We start from the raw sequence: 15,610 nt of genomic DNA, 5'->3' as shown, positions 1-15,610 counted from the left end.
TTATCCTATGTTCTATGTATACCCTGACCTACCCGACCTACTGTAACTACAATTCCTGTATAAACCCGACGTTTTTGCCATGTATTTATTTCGATTGAAAATTTTAAAGTTATTACCGCTTTTTCTTTGACATTACAAGCAGTTTGCATGAATGGAATCTCTCAGTAGATTTATTTGAATTTATACACTCAGGCCTTATCCCACAGATGTTTCTGAAATATTTTCAAGCCGGCAATGAAGTTTTTGAATGTTATGGAATGCTAACATACAAGCAGGAAAATTTAATATTCCGATGTAATCTTGCACGTTGGCCTTAAAGGAAACTCAGCAGAGTAATGATGACATGCAGGGATAGTTTTGGGGCAGACTGAGAGCTGAATCATCAAGAATGATTCGTGGTGCCATTGTTATCCAAATTTGATAATATTGTACGGGGATCATGTGGGACAAACAGACGAGATGCTCTGAGCCGGATTAAGGGCCTATTTGTGCCTATACATAGCTCAATTTGGAATGCTTGTGGCAGATCGGGCAGCACGCCAGGCACCTCACCTCGTTGGGGTCGTAATCAAAGATGGAACCCGAGCGGTAGTTATTCGGCTGATGAGAAGGTGAATTTAATAATGGGAGTCGAGCACTCCCGAACCCAAATACCCCCTAAAAGGATTTATAACCAATTTGGCTATTCTGACTCGGTGATCACTAGCAGTCTGAATAACCCAGAGACCCAGTGAAGAACAAATAAAATTAATCGGATGAGGTGTGTTTTTCTATCCAAGATGGCCACCAAACCATGTGACTTGTGACGTCATAATTTTACTATGTATGCAGACATGATGGAAGACGATAGTTGCAAATTTTCACTTCGTTAGGTTATGTGATTCCAGAGAAAACATTATTTAATATTTTTCTTGAATCCAACATGGCTGCCAAACCATGTGACCTATCAATTATAAAATATCAAAAGGCACCAGTTCACCACTTGTTTGATATGTGTACCAAATTTCGTAAATATATCTTGAGGGGATTTGTAGTTAAGCTCCGGAAACGAAATGTGACGGACGGACGGACGGAACCCATTTCTATATCCCCCGCCAACTTCATTGGTTGGCGGGGGATAATAATGTACATTATAACAGGGAGGCGAAGAACAGGAATAAACACGGTTATAATAAAAGCTATCACGTTTCAAAACTGAAAGACTTGTCCCGGAGATTCGTACAAACAGGAATCCTTAAGTAACCTGTCTTAAGGCCTCAATCATTCTACAGAAGACAATGGAGAGCGAGGGAGACGAGGAATACTCGATGCAGCCCGTTCGGGAACGGCAAATCCAATGGTGTGTGTAGCATTGCAGGGGGTGGATTGATGCAGGAGAGGCAGGAACCCATGGGCACGGTACAATGCTGGGGACAAAGCACTGGATGGGAGATGAAAGAATGGCGTGACGATGGGAGGGTGCCTGCTCCGTATGTCCATCTGACCAGCAGTCCATCTGCTCCCCTTCTCCGAAATGAACTGCACTGTACTCACCCTCCAGCCTTTTTATGAACTCAACTTATGCCCCACCCTGTGATGTTGCCAAGCCCTGCCAGCTCTGTGTGTGTTAGTTACTCAGACGTCACTCTAGCCAAAGTCCCACACCTAAGCTTTTCGGTCTGTCCTGAATGTTCCAGACCTGGCAAAAATGCACCTGAACTTATGCCTTGGTCTTCCTATAAGGCCACACTATCTTTCAAGAGACTATAAAAGACAGATTTACAAAAGATAACAGAATAAAAAGGGGATTATGGAAAAGTGGTTTTAGACACAATCATTGTGAGGGGAGATGACATGCTATCGAAACGACTATCGATGCATATTCTTATTACAGTTTATTACACCTCGCACTTGTGTGTATGAACTCGTGGAAATAACTATTGTAATCTCTGCATCCTTAGACCCAATAAGTCATTTCCGCAACAATATGCTTACTGTGCTCTTGTTAGTGCGATGATTGTCCCGAGCGTGATGAATTCAAATCTTCTTTGGGATGTGAATTTTGACCTGTGAATTCTCTCATCAGTTCATCTGCTTTTATCTCCACCTTGAGTTTGTTAATAAATCCCATCATCGTATCAACACCAATAAATTTTTCAGAATAGTCAATGCTCCACAACAGTGGCCAAATTCCAGCTAAAACGATCAAAGGATCACCATAAGATGAATGTTAATAAACACAAGGAAAACTTAATTAGTCACAGAATTTACCTTCAATCTTTATCTTTCATGTGCAGCACAAGGCTGAGGGGGAGAATCATTGGCTGAAGGCACGGCTGTGTCGCTGATGGTTTCCAGATGACATGCCCTCTGTAGGTTATGGCAGCAATTTGTAATTTGGCCAGGGTGCCAGCGATAGCTCGGCTACTCTTCACACAGGACACCATGGGATATTCAACATCCACCAGCGAATGCCAGCAGACCGGACGTCCAGTTTCACATCCATCCCAGGGATGGCACATACATTGATGAATCACTCTGCATGTGAAACACCAGGATGGCAGTTGCTGGGCCAAGATTCCAAACCAGGCTAGACAGCTTAGAGGTGAGTGTGCATACATATAGGCCATGCTGCTAGCCCGACCTTTCATGCAATGTCGAGACAGAGTAATTAATAATATTAAAGTTTAATTTGCTGTTTAAATATCCTGTGATGCTTAATATTACAGCTTTGAAAATCGTTTTCAGATGACATGCCACCCACCCCTTGTAGAACTGCATGGCTTTCTGCCACAGGCTTGTACTGCTTGGCCGCACACTTTCACAAATCCTCAACACTAGGTCCAGCAGAGCTACTTGAATGCAGAATGCTGTGTACCTCTGAAAGCCTTCAAGTACAGGCTTTTATGTATATTTGATACGTATATGCAAATGACTGCCCTGCCTGATAAAGGCTGGGTAGTCATTTATTATTTGTACCAGATGCCACTGCAACTGCACTTTAACATAAAAATCATTATTCTGAACCACTCGATTGCCAGGCTGCATTTCTTGCCTGGAAAACTTGGTGCGTAAATTATTCAAATTGTAATTCTTGAGAGGGGCGTCTGGTGGTCCAACATCGCTGCCGTCCCAGAGCCTTTGCAAGGAATACACTCTTCACTTGAGCTCAAACATAGGTTGACCTGTTTGGTCTTCCCATATAATATGAGCACATCCCAGGTTAAAATCTCATAGAGAAGCTATCGCCACAACCCTAAATAAATTTAAAATTCCTGCCTTGACTAACTGCTGGGAAGACAATGGCAAACCTCCAAGTATCAACCTTGCCCAGCAGCCAAGGACCTGCATTCAAGTAGAGCCAAACATTAAACTAGAACAGCACTCGGAAGAGCGCATACCTCCACCAGGTTGAACAGCTGAACCCTAACCCTTTTTTTTATCCCACTGATAGGCAGAATCTGCGTCCAGACCTTAACTAAAAACTAAGCAACTTGTTCTTGTCACCTACCCAACTCTTCCGCCAATTTTTGTCATAATCCATCCACAACTTTTTGAAATGTCATGCTATTTACCGTTTTTGGCCCCATCTCTCAATGGTGAAGAATCACATGGCAGATTCTCGGATTCGGATCTTCACCAAAACTAATCAATTCGTCCTTATCACACACCCAACATGTGCATCAAATTTTGTCCGAATCTGTCCATAACTTTTTTGAGATATCCTGCTCACAGACAGACAGACAGACAGACAGACAGGGGTGATGAAATAACCTCCATCTACCTTCGGTGGCGGAGGTAGTAAGGGTGACTGTTCAGTTGAAAGATTTATATTGATGTAAAAATGTTCAACAAACCTTTTCACATGAAAAGCTACACAAGCTGAAAAACATTCATAAGTCGTGATGATGATGGAAGTCACATCGAGTCCAAAAAAGACTGTTGGGTTGTGTCCTGTGGTGAGCACGAGAATGCGCAGCAAGGCCAGCAGCATTTCCACACGGTCTTCCGTGTGTGTCGCACTGAAATCTGGTCAATGTCGCTTGGTCTTGATTCTCACTTCTCATGCGGGCCTGATGGATACGCTCACTTCTCACCTCCTCAAATTTTGTGACATCTTTGTTGAGCATTATTCTCCAAGACGAGCGATCTGCAGTTTGGTGTTCCCACTTGGCCGAGTCACTATCACAGCTTTTTAACATTGCGTTTTGCCAATCCTTGTTGTGCTTCCTCGGTTTCCCCACGCCACATTTCCCCATGGCCAGTTAACTGTTTCCCCATAAAATAACTGTTTTGAGATCCTTAAGGCGCTCATTCTGAAGAGGTAACCAGCCCATTGCAGTTGTCGTTTTTTGATGATGCTCTCCACCGACACACAGCCAGATTTCATTAGCACCTCCAGATTCGAAACTCTTTCCCTCCATCATAAGTAGTACGTACATACATGAGAATCCCAATGCTACACACCCCTTTGGGAGCCTCGGTGGTGCGCATTTCTGTCTCCTGATAACTCGCCAAACGGCGATGAAACCGGTCCTGTGACTGAAAGGGCATGTAGCATTGGGATTTCCCATGTATGTACGACTTGTGAATGTTTTGCAGCTGTAGAGGAACTCAGGTAGAGTTTGAAGCAGCAAAGTGCTTACTTATATTGTACAGCTTTTCATAGTTGCTTTATGCAGCTTTCTTCATCAAGAAGAGTATGGGAGGACTCAATTTATCTATAATCCCAGCTACCTGGGGTAATTGATTAGATGAAAGGTGATTGGTTATTCCCTCCAGTTGAAGGTGAGATCTGTGATTTTTTTTTCCTGTTTTTCTCCATACTTGTTGAGTGTGCTTCAGATGTACTACACCTTGAAAAATTGAGTGATGGGAGCTATTTCACTCAATATTTTTCCTTCTTTCTGCAGAAACACAATTATATGGAAATCTTCAACTGAAGTATTAGCCATTTTGTTTAAAGCTAATAGTCAATCATGATAGATTTGTATTCTGCAGTATGGAAAGTAGGCTTTTAGCTTTATGGATGTGTAGAGAGGAACACCTGAAGTTAATGAGGAGGAACACCTCACGAGTCATCAATTAGATTTGATTGGTAAATGTAATTGATTCGCTGCACTTCATATTAGCTTCTCACACATAATTTACTTTGAAATGTTGTGATTACGAGTTTTTGAAGAATCTGATCAATGTGAGGATTTCTAAATGACAAGCTTGGTTTCTTCTCACCAAAACTGAGCTGTGTTAATAACAGTCAAGTTTATTATAATTGTAGAAAACACCGGTGGAGACTTGGAGTAAATTGTTGATGCTCATAACATCCACATATTATAACTCCTTACCCAGGTCGAAAAACCAGTTAAAACCAGTACACATTTTCAACTGGTCTCTATTGGTTCTAATTGGTCTTTAACTGGTCACTATTGGTTTCAACTGGTACCAGTTAAATTCAGTCAGAATTCCAATTTCCCAGTTGAAAAAACCAGTAGCTCATATTTGTACCAGTTAAAGTCTTACTGGTTCCAGTTGATACCAGTTGCAATGTACTGGTCCCAGTTGATACCAGTTGCAATGTACTGGTCTCCCAGTTGATACCAGTTACAATGTACTGGTCCCAGTTGATACCAGTTAGTTAAATACATGTATTTCAACTGGTAATATATCACTCTATTCCAATTTCCATATTAAAACCAGTAAGAAACCAACTGGCTTTACTGGTACCAGTTGGCTACTGGTTTTCAACTGGTACCAGTTGACCAGTAAGCTACTGGTCTTTACTGGTTTTTTGACCTGGGTACTGAATGTGAGACTTTTGCACAGCAGTGTGCATAGACTGTATATTCCAATACATTGTGATTCTAATTTACGACAATACTCTCTTGCAGAGCATTGGTGATGTCGAAGCAGTTTCTTGGAAAGGATTTTATTGGGAGGTTTGCCATTGGCTTCCCAGCAGTAGTTAGAGCAGGAATTTGTAATTTGTTCATGGTGCCAGCGATAGCTCGCGTACTCTTCGTGAAGGACACAGTGAGATCTTCAGCATTCACCAAATAATTCCGGCATTTGGGACACCCAGTTTAATATCCATCAACGGGATGGCTCACACATTGATGAATCACCCTGCCTATACATACATACATGCATACATACATGCATACATACATACATACATATACCTACAGTCGTGTCCAGGTCAGTTAACACAGACGTTGGGCGAATGAGCCGAACTGGCGGTTTACTCCCTCAGACACGACGTTCCAAATTAATGGCGGACAATGCGCACGCGGGTTGTGGGGAGAGGCATGAGAAATCTTAAATCCTTTTATAACCAACGGGTTTATTTCCTGTAACCCAAATAATAAAAGAACCAGGGATGATATAATCATGATAGAGGAGGAAGATTGGGAGGAAGAGAATGCAACAAATAAGTAATTATATACAATCAGAATAAAAACTATGGCACAAAGACCAGACTCAGTCACTGATGGGAAGGGGACAAAGCCGGTGGATTCAGCTGTAGTGGAAGCTGGGGCATGCAGACAATGAGGAGGGACAAGGAGGATGACGACGAGGCAAGCAGAAGGGCAGGACAATGGTGAGGGATAATGAGGTGATGGGCAGGATGATGAACAGGCTTGGGTGAGGGACACAGGCAGAGGCAGGTAGGCAGCATGACCTCCTCAGATAAAACTCAGATTTCTCTGTCATGTTCCCTGTTCTTCTCAAAACCAACTGCTGCGTTCTCCAACTTTGTGACCAACTGCCCGATTGGACTCCTCCTTCTTCTCTCGAGCAATGCTCCATCACCTCCGAGGAATTCCATAGCTCCGCCCCTTAAGGCGTTCATAACTCCGCCCCTTGGGAGTCGACAAACGCTACTCCACTCGCTCTCGTACCGAGACTCCCAGTACCTCCGGAAGAGGTTGACAGAAGTTTTACACAATTTATTTCCCATAAACACTAACTAATTATGACCATGCACCATCCCCTGTATGGCACACATTCAAAGAAGATAATTATTAAGCTAATGCTTCCCTACTTATACATCTAAATGGCTAACTACTCATACACGGACCATGCTACTCTATACATTCACATTTGCTCTATGGTGATATGTAAACCCCTCCTCCCCCACAAACATAACCATACATATAATAGCAAAGGTACCAGGCATTGCCTCCTCTGACCCCTTCCACAAACGAGCACTTTTTCTAGCAATCAGAACTGCTGATAAGGTGAATTCCGCAGTTTAAATTTTGAAATTTAGTTCAGGTTAAGAGATTCTCTAGCTAACCACATTTCAGCTGTAATGCTTATAAATATCCAGAGTTTTATGGGGATGAAGGAGGAGAGGGGGTTGGGAGGAGGTGGGAAGCGGTTTGGGAGTCAGTAAGCATGAGTGGAAGGGAAGGCAGAAATGCGGTGGAGCGTTAATTACGATTCATACTGTCTCATCAAAATGATTCTGCATAGAATAACAGTGAAGATGGAAAAATAATGTCTGAAATCCATTTTATACCGGTTGTTTCATAAACACCACCCAGATACATCCAGAGACAAACACCGTCTTAAGACAAACACTGTCCAGAGACAAACACAGTGTGGACAAGTCCAGAGACAAACACAGTCTGAACAGGTCCGGAGACAAACACAGTCCGGACACGTCTGGAGACAACCACCACCCAGACGCATCCGGAGTCAAACACCGCCCGGACACGTCTGGAGTCAAACACCACCCGGACACGTCTGGAGACAAACACCGCCCAGACATGTCTGGAGACAACTGCCCGGACACGCTCGGAGACAAACACCACCTCTACACGTCCAGAGATAACCACTGCCCAGACACGTCTGGAGACACCGTCCGAATAGGTCTGGAGACAACCACCGTCCGGACACGTCTGGAGACAAACACTGCCCAGATACGACCGGCGACAAACACACCGCCCGCACATGTCCGGAGACAAACACACCGCACGCACACGTCCGGAGACAAACACACCGCCCACACACATCCGGAGACAAACACACCGCCCGCACACGTCCGGAGACAAACACACCGCATGCACACGTCCGGAGACAAACACACCGCCCACACACATCCGGAGACAGACACCGCCTGCACACATCCGTAAACAAACACCGCCCCGACACGTCCGTAAGCAAACACCACCCAGGCACGTCCAGAGACAAACACCGCCCAGACACGTCCAGAGACAAACACCACCTGCACACGTCTGGAAACAAACACTGCCCGGACACGTCCGGAGACAACAACTGCCCGGAGACAACTGCCCAGACACGTCTGGAGAGAACTACCATCCAGACATGTCAGGAAACAACCACTGTCTAGACTGGTCTGCAGACAAAAACCACACAGACACTTCCAGAGATAATCACTGCCCGGACATAACCACTGTCTGGATATGGCAGGAGATAACCACCATCCGGAGATTACCACCGTCAGGACATATAACCACTGTCCGGACATGTCCAGAGACAAACACCGCCCAGACACATCCGGAGATAACCGCCATCCGGACATAACCACTGTCTGGATAAGTCCGGTGATAACCACCACCCAGGAATAAACACTGCCTGGACTCGTCTGGAGATAACCACCGTCAGGACACATCCAGAGATAACCACTGTCTGGACACATACAGAGACAAACACCGTCTGAACATGTCGGGAGATAACCACCGTCATGGCATATAGGAGGAGAACAATGGCACCATACTCTGTGCAGAGCGTTAGTGCTGCTTAAGCAATCTCCTTGGCTATTGGGCACAATCCTGGACGGTCGCCACTCCGACACAGTATACCAGCAAGCTGGCACTCATTTTGCCGACCTCGGAAGGATGGCAGGCCGAGTTAGCCCCACCTGGTATTAATTCAACAGCTGAGTGGGATTTGAACTTAGGACCCGAGGACCCAAAGCCCGCCACCCCAACCATTAAGCCAACACCAGGCATATAACCACTGCCCAAACACGTCCATAGACAAACACCGTCCGGACATGTCCAGAAACGACCACTGCCCAGACACATCCAGAGACAACTACTGCCCAGACACTTCCGGAGACAACTACTGCCCAGACACTTCCGGAGACAACCACCACCCGGACACGTCTGGAGACAACCACCACCCGGACACGTCCGGAGACAACCACCGCCCGGTCAGGACTGGAGACAACCACCGCCTGGACATGTCCGGAGACAAACACCGCCTGGACACATCTGGAGATAACCACCGTGCAGAGATGAACACCGCCCGGACACGTCTGCATCCAAACATGGTCTGGACACGTCCGGAGACCAAAAACAACGTCCAGACCCATCTGGAGACAAACACCACTTGGACACGTCCGGAGACAAACAAACACCACCCAGACATGTCCAGAGATAGCCACTGTCAGGACATATAACCCCTGTTCATACACATCCAGAGATAACCTCTGTCTGGACACAACCGGAGTATCAAATAATGTGTGAATTCAACTCCCTGGATGTTTATAATCATTCCAACTGAAATGAAGGACCTCGGTCTCGGCGTGCCTGCGTCCAACCATCCTTGCCTGCATCCGTTTTTATCTCCATTTTATCGCCCGATCAAACAGCATTTCCGATTATACACGTCCTTTTAAAGCATCGCAAAGCAGGTCACTCTACTTGCAGTACGGGTGAGAAAAAGATATGAACAAAAAAGCAGCTGATCTTCAATAATTTATTTGCACAATTTTGAAAGGGTGAAAGTTAATTTTGATCTATTTTCTCTGGAAGCAACAGCTCTTACATTCTAGTTACAGCTGAAAGTCAATTACAACTAATGTCCGCAGTATCAAACAATGTCCGAAATGGACAAATTAACACTTTTATAACAGTCGGAACTGCTGCTGAGGTCAATTAAGAAAATCAAATTTTGAAATTAGACTCAGGTTAAGCAATTAAATGAAGCCATGAACACTGGCGTCTCCAGGCATTTATAAGCATTGCAATGTATACAGCGATTTGTAGGTCTGAAAATGAGGCATTCGATGATATGAGTGATGAAAGTGAAAAAAAATTTGAGCGTTTTATCATAAAGAAACCATTGCGGCCTGTTCAAGAAAGTCAAGGCTTTGTTGAGCAGACCCCCAAAAAATGGTGAATTAAGACCCCAGCAAGGCTGAGCAAGGTGACCAAGGATGACGCCCTGATAAAGGATAATTAAATAAGGCCGTTATTTATCTTCAAAAGGGGAGTATATATTTACCCAAATAGCCAATTTTCATTCATACATCACCTTGGACTTCCCTTTGGATACATGCAAAGTTTCAGGGCACTAGGTTTCATGGTTTTGGAGTTATGGAGGAGACATACAAACATACATACATACAGACATACATACACATTACACACACATGACTGTTATAAGCTCTCTAAACCCACAACAGCACTGTGATGTCACTGTCACATTGTGCTATACTTTGACTTGTGGTGTGCAGCAAGCCTTACTTACAATCAGTGGTTGAAAAAGCCACGAGCAGAGAAAATAGCGAAGCTGCAGACATGTTTCAACCTTATTAGAGCACATCAGTATAATGCTTAACACCATCTGCTTGAGCTTCCATTTTGGATTATATGAATGGTAAAACCCCCTAACTGTGTATAGTAAGTGCAAGACCAATCGTGTCCCATCACAGTCATTGCTGCACTATTTGAGTCCAACAAGCATTGTCTGCCACACATGAGCGCATTGTCTATCGATTTACTACAGCAATGTTAGGAGGACAGTTTTGCAGTTGGAAACTAGAAGGGCACTCTGTAGAGTGCGTACCTCCACGATGTAATGCCTGATCCACGAGAACATATCAGACCCAATACATTTAAAAATATATATCATGCTATACAGTACTATATCGTTTTTGGCCCTATCTCTCAATGGTGAAGAATCACTTTTTAAAAATTCGAGTTGTTGGATCTAGATCTTCATCAAAATCTAATCCGTTCGGCCTTGTCACACACCCAACCTGTCCGCAAAATTTCATTCGGATCCGTCCACAACTTTTTGAGCTATTGTGCTATATATCGGTTTAGCCCAATCTCTCAATGATGAAGAATCACTTAATAATTATTAGATCCAGATCTGGATTTGATAATTTTGGTTGATGATCCGTTTTTGAGATAGCGCTCAAAAACGATATATAGCATGATATCTCAAAAATGTATTGGGTCAGGCACACTACATGGCCAAAAGTATGTTGTCACCTACTCGTCCAACATCTCATTCCAAAATCATGGGCATTAATATGGAGTTGGTCCCCCCCCCCCCTTTGCTGCTATAACAGCCTTCACTCTTCTGGGAAGGCTTTCCACGAGATGTTGGAACATTGCTGCGGGGATTTGCTTCCATTCAGCCACAAGAGCATTCGTGAGGTCGGGCACTGATGTTGGGCGATTGGGTCGAGTTCGCAGTCGGAGTTCCATTTCATCCCAAAGGTATTTGATGGAGTTGAGGTCAGGGCTCTGTGCAGGGCAGTTAAGTTTTTCCACATCAATCACAACAAACCATTTCTGTAAGGACCTCACCAAGTGCACGGGATCATTGTCATGCTGAAACAGGAAAGGGCCTTCCCCAAACTGTTGCCACAAAGTTGGAAGTACATAATTATCTACAATGTCCTTGTATGCTGTAGCGTTAAGATTTCCCTTCACTGGAACCAAGGGGCCTAGCCGGAACCATGAAAAATAGCCCCAGACCATTATTCTTCCTCTACCAAACTTTACAGTTGGCATTTGGGCAGGTAGCGTTCTCTTGGCATCCACCAAATACAGATTCGTCCATCGGACTGCCAGATAGTGAAGCGTGATTCATCACTCCAGAGAACATGTTTCCCCTGCTTTGGAGTTCAATGGCGGTGAGCTTTACAACACCCCAGCCGACGTTGGCATTGTGCATGGTGATCTTAGGCTTGTGTGTGGCTGCTCCGCCATTGAAACCCATTTCATGAAGCTCTCGACGAACAGCGTTTGTGCTGACGTTGCTTCCAGAGTTAGTTTGAAACTCGGTAGTGAGTGTTGCAACCGACGACAGACGATTTTTCAGTGCTACGTGCTTCAGCTCTTGGCGGTCCCTTTCTGTGAGTTTGTGTGGCCTTCCACTTCGCGGCTGAGTTGTTGCTTCTCGACGTTTCCGCTTCACAATAACAGCACTTACAGTTGATCTGGGCAGCTCCAGCAGGGCAGAAATTTGACAAACCGACTTGTTGGAAACATGGCATCCTATGACAGTGCCACATTGAAAGTCACGAAGCTCTTCAGTATGGCCCATTCTCCTGCCAGTGTTTGTTCATGGAGATTGCAAGGCAGTGTTTGATTTTATTCATGTCAGAAATGGGTGTGACTGAAATAGCCAAATCCACTAATTAGAAGGGGTGTCCGCATACTTTTGGCCATGTCGTGTATGTTCTCATGAATGAGACAATACGTGGTGGAGGTATGTGCTCTACCGAGTGCCCTCTAGTTATCTTTGTTTCGGATGAGGACAATGTTCCTTGAGTCGTGGAGCAAGGTTTAACTGTCCAACCAGATTTATTTATTATATTGCCGTTCGACAGCCCCACAACCAAAATGATCATCTCTAATTGTCCACCCTTTGTCCTGAATAAGGTTGAGGTGTTAAGGAAAGAACTTTCTCATTTTCAATGTTTTCATTCTGAGTTCTATCGATCACCAGCCTCGTATTTGCAATTGATAAACGTACAGTTCCTCCATTGCTCGCCTGAGAGAGCGCATTACAAGTTCCGTTTCCGGTTGTTTTTATTGTTATTTATTGTTATTGTTGACGATTGCTTAACCCCGCTTTTCGCTTCGTGTGGGTGGGAGTAACTACTCTGAGTGAAAGAGCCCTACCTTCCCACTGTCTCAACTCTCCCCTTCTTTACTCTCATGGCCTCTTGTCCGATCACTGTCAATTCCACTGAAGAATTCCTCTGCACTTGTTTTGTGTACACACACACACACACACACACACACACACACACACACACACACACACACACACACACACACACACCTTTCACATCCCTCGTCATCACCTCCTTTCCCATGTATAAAGCTTTGTCTCCTTCATCCTGGAGACACCGATCCATTTACCCCCAAAATGATTCCCACTATAAACCTTGCTGCCCCCCTTTCTATTTAACATGTGGCCATCATTCTAGAAACATCCCTTTGTCCCTGAAATGATTCCCACTGCTTCTTAAATGTAAAACCTTCCTCACTACATCATGCTATAGCCATTGGTTGACATCTCTCACTCTGCTCATGATTTCTGGATTGTTTCCTAATCTTGGGAGAACCCCAGAAAACATTTCCTCGCAACCTTTTGTTTTCAGCCACTTACCACTACCTACACTCGCTATCCACTCACCACTACCTACACTCGCTATCCACTCACCACTACCTACACTTACTATCCACTCACCACTACCTACATTCGCTATCCACTCACCACTAACTACACTCGCTATCCACTGACCACTACCTACACTCGCTATCCACTCACCACTACCGACATTCGCTATCCACTCACCACTACCTACACTTACTATCCACTCACCACTACCTACATTCGCTATCCACTCACCACTAACTACACTCGCTATCCACTCACCACTACCTACACTCGCTATCCACTCACCACTACCTACACTCGCTATCCACTCACCACTACCTACACTCGCTATCCACTCACCACTACCGACACTCGCTATCCACTCACCACTACCGACACTTGCGACCCCCTCATCCTTGACGACACTCACAACCTCCTCACACTTGACAACACTCCCTACCCCTCACCCTTGACAACACTTGCTACCCCCTCATCCTTGACGACACTCACAACCTCCTCACACTTGACAACACTCCCTACCCCTCACCCTTGACAACACTTGCTACCCCCTCATCCTTGACGACACTCACTAACCCATCATCCTTGATGACACTCCCTACCCCTCACCCTTGACAACACTTGCTACCCCCTCATCCTTGATGACACTCACTAACCCATCATCCTTGATGACATCATCCTTGACGGTACCTGTGCGGGAGGACGAAAGTCCGAGTCTTCAGGTCCTTGGTACTTCCAGTCTTGCTCTATGGGTGCGAGACTTGGACTCTGACCAAGGATCTGAGACGGAGACTTAATTCCTTTGGTACCAGGTCTCTTCGGAGAATCCTTGGCTATCGCTGGTCGGATTTTGTGTCCAACGAGCGGTTGCTGAGAGAGACTCGGATGAGATTTGTTACCTGCATAGTCCGTGAGCGTCAGTTGTGGCTGTATGGACATGTGGCTCGTTTTCCTGACGCTGATCCTGCTCACCAGATTCTCTCAGCGAGGGAGTCTCATGAGTGGATGAGGCCAGTGGGCCGACCACGTGCCTCATGGTTGCAGCAGGTTGACCATCATCTCAAGGAGATGGGGATGGGCCTGGCATCTGCCTGGGGGATGGCCAGACGGAGGCCCCTGGAGTACCGGCGGAAAGTGGACGCAGCGACGCGCTGTTCTGGCACATGCTCCCACACCTGACCTGACCTTGATGACACTCGCTACCCCCTCACCCTGACGACACTTGCTACCCCTCACCCTTGACGACACTCACTAACTCATCATCTCCGACAACACTCGCAACCTCCTCACCCTTGACAACACTCCCTACCCCTCACCCTTGACGACACTCGCTTTCCCTCACCCTTGACGACACTCACAAACCCATCATCCTTGACGACATTTGCTACCCCCTCACCCTTGATGACACTTGCTACCCCCTCACCCTTGAGGACACTTGCTACCCCTCACCCTTGACGACACTCACTAACTCATCATCTCCGACAACACTCGCAACCTCCTCACCCTTGACAACACTCCCTACCCCTCACCCTTGACGACACTCGCTTCCCCTCACCCTTGACGAACCTCACTAACCCATCATCCTTGACGACATTTGCTACCCCCTCACCCTTGACGACACTTGCTACTTCTCACCCGTGGTGACACTCGCTACCCCTCATCCTTGACGACACTCTCTACCCCTCATCCTTGACGACACTTGCTACCCCTCACCCTTGACGACACTTGCTACCCCCTCACCCTTGACGACACTTGCTACCCCCTCGCCCTTGACGACACTTGCTACCCTCACACTTGACGACACTTGCTACCCCTCACCCTTGACAACACTCGCTAACCCATCACTCTTGACGACGCTCACTATCCCTCACCCCTGACTACACTCCCTACCCCTCACCCTTGACAACGCTCGCTACCGCCTCACCCCTGACTACAGTTGCTACCCCCTCACCCTTGACAACACTCACAACCCCCTCACCCCTGACTACACTCCCTACCCCTCACCCTTGACAACACTTGCTACCCCCTCATCCTTGACGACACTCACTAACCCATCATCCCTGATGACACTCTCTACCCCTCACCCTTGACAACACTTGCTACCCCCTCATCCTTGATGACACTCACTAACCCATCATCCTTGATGACATCATCCTTGACGGTACCTGTGCGGGAGGACGAAAGTCCGAGTCTTCAGGTCCTTGGTACTTCCAGTCTTGCTCTATGGGTGCGA

Source organism: Eptatretus burgeri, chromosome 9 (assembly GCF_056783735.1).
Source record: "Eptatretus burgeri isolate ZD-2024b chromosome 9, Ebu_testis_v1, whole genome shotgun sequence".
NCBI lineage: Eukaryota > Metazoa > Chordata > Myxini > Myxiniformes > Myxinidae > Eptatretus > Eptatretus burgeri.
The sequence above is the reverse complement of the archived record's forward strand: the minus strand, read 5'-3'. Positions refer to the sequence as shown.